Source organism: Cygnus atratus, chromosome 1 (genome assembly GCF_013377495.2).
Source record: "Cygnus atratus isolate AKBS03 ecotype Queensland, Australia chromosome 1, CAtr_DNAZoo_HiC_assembly, whole genome shotgun sequence".
Classification (NCBI taxonomy): domain Eukaryota; kingdom Metazoa; phylum Chordata; class Aves; order Anseriformes; family Anatidae; genus Cygnus; species Cygnus atratus.
The window spans coordinates 102557851-102562297 of NC_066362.1; positions in this window are offsets into that span (position 1 = coordinate 102557851).

Below are 4447 nucleotides of genomic sequence, written 5' to 3' on the forward strand. Positions count from 1 at the left end.
GATGGAGAGCAACCTTTGCTTGGGCAGATAATATTAGGACAAGGGGGAAAGGTTTTACAGATTTAGATTAGAGGTTAGGAAGAAATTCTTCACTCAGAGGGTGGTGGTGCACTGGAACAGGTTGCGCAGAGAAGCTGTGGATGCCCCATCCCTGGAGGTGTTCAAGACCTGCTTAGATGAGGCCCTGAGCAACCTGATCTAGTGGGTTGCATCACTGCCCATGGCAGGGGGGTTAGACATGGATCATCTTTTGGCTCTTCCAAGCCAAACCATTCTGTGATTTTATGGTTCTATGATTTGATACAGCTAAGCCAGAAAAATATGACACATTGGATGTTCTCCTTCATATTAGGCTGTTTTTTTTTGTTTGTTTGTTTTTTGTTTTTATATTTTTTCTTCCCCCAGCAATTTAATTCCCAAGCATTCTAAAATGCTTTGGAAACCCAGTGTCAGGCCTTGGTTTTATCAGTCATGTTATCAGTTCACCTGAGTCCCTGTGGGTTTTAAAAGGAAAATTATGTTATCTTGATAGCATTTGTGACTGCTAGAGAGAAACAGAACTGCACCTCTGTCAACCAACCAGAGATTCTTTATTAAGATAAGGTGTGTTTGAATCTGGGGCTTTGGCAGTTATATACGTGGATACGTGAATTCTTACTATATGCTTTTCCTGACAAGAGCTAAGGTTATATAGATCTTGCATATATCTCTTTAAATTTCTTGTTATTGAAACACTGTGAAGACTTAAACCGGTGCTAGTTGTGTAAATAGTTTTGTAAATACCTCTTGTTCTCAACAAGGTAGAATGTTAAGTTAATGAAGATGTCTACTTTCAATTCAATGTCTCAGTGAGCAATAGCCAGCAAACTTCAGTACTGAAAAGATCAATAGGTCTCTGGCTCTTGCACTCATTTAGCAATTTGGGGAGAGGGATTGATCTCCTTGCAGTCTTCATGTACCTCACTTAAAGGCTCTCACTAAAGAGGTCAAGAATGTGTTAGTAACATGTTAAGTTTTATTCCTCTTTGTATTTTCTTTGTATCCTTTGGATATGAATACTGGGTATCAATAGTTATATAGTACTTGGATATTCGTAATAAAATATTTGAATATTACTATTTGACTCAAACGGTACAGTAGAAACAGCATGAGAATATGCCTATGGTGTTATTACTGACCTGTGCTGTGACAATTAGGAAAACTGGATATAAATGGTTCCTTTTGCACTTCTCGCATTTCCTCTTAACTGGAATTGTGGTTTTGTGCTGGCTACAGAAATGGAGCACTTGTAGAACTTGGGTCTGCTTAGTGTAATGAGGTCTTGGGGTGGAGTGCATTTGTATCAGGGCCATACAGGGAAAGAGGCTGTAACTATGTTTATAATAAGCTCTGGAAAACCTCTGTAACTTGGCTGGCCTGCATTCCCAGTTGTGCATGATCTAAGCAGACAGCAGTGTTTTGATCACTGTCTTTTGTTTTTCTGGGTCGTTTTCCTTATCTTTTGCTCTGTCACCTTGATTGCTTTTCCAACCCACTCTTTCCCTCTCTGAACAGCTTGGTTTATTACTGTATATTTACTTTAGGTTATCTCAAGCTCTAGGTATCAGATTGGAACTACTCATTGAATCATCTTCTCTGCCACTTTCTCATCCCACGCTGTCATCATTTCAATATTTTTCCAGATATGCTACTTCAGAGGACTTCCTCTGTTGCGATGGTAATGTTGAGAAGGAGAAGCACGCAATACAATGTCAAAGTTGCCTCAAAAGCCTCAGAGGTGTAATACGTGGTGGAGAGGCTGCTATTCTGTACTTAACTCTTCTATAACCCCCCAAGTTTAGCCTGTTGGTGCACAGGCTAGTAAGCAAAACACAAGCTAATAATCATAGAATCACAGAATGGTCTGGGTTGGAAGGGACCTTAAAGATCACCCAGTTCCAACCCCCCTGCCATGGGCAGGGACACCTCCCACCAGACCAGGCTGCTCAAAGTCCCATCCAGCCTGGCCTTGAGCACCTCCAGGGAGGGGTCTCTGGGCAAGCATTTCCAGTGTCTAAATACCCTCATAGTGAATAATTTCTTTCATATATCTGATCTAAATCTACCCTCTTTTGGTTTAAATTTTTTATTCCTTGTCCTATCACTACACCCTCTGATAAAGAGTCCCTCCCCAGCTTTCCTGTAGGCCCCCTTTAGGTACTGGAAGGCTGCTGTAAGTTCTCACCAGATCCTTCTCTTCTCCAGGCTGAACAACCTCAACTCCCTTGGCCTGTCTTCACAGGAGAGGTGCTCCAGCCCCTTGATCATCCTTGTGGCCCTCCTCTTGACTCATTCTAATACTTCCATATCCTTCTTGTGCCGGGGGCCCCAGAGCCGAACGCAGTACTCCAGGTGGGGTCTCATGAGAGCAGAGCAGAGGGGAAGAATCACTTCCCTTGACCTGCTGGCCATGCTTCTTTTGATGCAGCTCAGGATACAATTGGCTTTCTGGGCTGCAAGCACACACTGCTGGATCATGTTGAGCTTCTCATCAACCAACACCCCCAGGTCCTCATCACGGCTGCTTTCAATCCATTCTCTGCCCAGCCTGCATTTGTGCTTGGGATTGTCCCGGCCCAGATGCAGGACCTTGCACTGTTTATTGGCTTATGCGCTTTATCTTAGATGTTGGCATGCTTCATTGGTTAGGATAAACAGTACTTCTTCCTGCCAGTTGGTGAGACCAATGATTACTGCTGTGCTCTTTCTTGCTTTGCAAATGTGTGTGTTTGAGATACAGGCAAGTTCCTTGCCTTCTGCATTTGTTTGTCCTGGTCTGTTGTGGATCTGCTGTCGCAGTTTATGGAAGTGAGATGAGTAGTAGTGGGCTCCAAAAGCATCTGAAAGCCATTAGGAAGAGTTTCTGTCAGAAATGGAGTTACAACTGCTCCATTTTTTTCTTGAGCTTTTTCATTAAAAAAATTCTTTACCCTTTTTGTGTCAGGGCTTCTGAATATTTCTAATGAAGAAAAAAATCCTCCTAGTTCTGTCTATGTTTTCCTTCCTAGAGAGAGCATACAGCAGCTGTTAGAGCTGTCCAAAGTATTACCATTTCTTCCCTACAGTTCTTAAGATCCAGGATAAAGAGACGCAGAAGAATATAGTGGTGTTTTGATTTGAGCTTCCAAGGGAAAAGAATGGGGTGTGACTTTCGAGCATCCCAGATGCCCATGTTCTGCTTGTGACACTGGTGGTGACAGTGCTTGTCTCTAAAAATGTGGAACTGAGACAGGAGGAAGCAGGTAAAGAAGGGGCAGAATCACTTCCAGCTGTAGAGGTTATATCTTTGGTGAGGGAAAGAGCTGGTTGCAAAGCTAGGGCTTTCAGAGTAAAAAAGAAGTAACCACTGCAGTTCTCTTGTCCTTTCTTTCTAGCCTTGTGGCCAGAGCTGTGTAACAGGGAAGAATATCTCCTTAGTTCTCTCTGTAATATCAGACAGCACAGCTTTTTTTGTGGCCCTATTTGGAGGATAAGACTGAGAGAAGAACGCCTTTACAAAATCATTCAGCCTGAACCTTTTCATGACTTCGTTTGGTGATCTTTCATCTTAGTCCAATTTTAATAATGAAGCATTTATTTTGAAAACAGCTGAGTTTGTAAGCAAGAAATTAAAATGAAAAATAGCAACCCAGTTACGAGACTTCATTCTGGAACGAGCAAACCCTGAAACAGGAGAAGAGAAGAGGCCCTGTAGCTGGAGGGAAGGGAAAAGTATTTTCAATATCTAAATTTTCAGATTTTCATGGAATCATTCAGGTTGGAAAAAACCTCTAAGATGATTTAGTCCAACCACCTATTTTGATACATGGGTGTGCGTAACTATCTGTTACAACACCCCTGGTCCTGATTTCATCACATGTCATAGGGAGTCAGTGTGCTTGTATGGGAAACATTGAAGGAGTATGGCTTTGGGTAGATGCAGCTGACTATGCTTGGTCTAGTGATGATGTGCTAGTGGGAGGATGAGAGGGGTTCCTAACTATGTTTTCTTCTCTAAACACTATTCCTACTATTGCTTTACTGAGATACCATTTTGCAGAGTGATTTGGTAGGTTCCTTTTCACTTTAATTTCAAGGGTCACGAGTTCTTAACTCTTGGAGGTTCCTTTTTTAAATTATTTTTTTATTTTTTTTGGCAACTGAGCAAAGGTTTCCTGGAATTTCTTACAAGACTGGCTATTAGTTTTCAAAAATCTGTCTGTCACAACTTAGAAGGTTGTAAGGGGAGCACTTCTATTTCATTTTATTTATTTATTTATTTTCTATTCAATTTTAATGTGCTGTGGTTTATATTCCTTTGTGCAAGACTTTCTTGCATCATCACCGTTATGGAATTCCTGATGAGCTTTACACTAGGAGAAGTAGCTGTGTTTCTTTGGAAATTTAGTTACTTATTTAGAGGACAGTG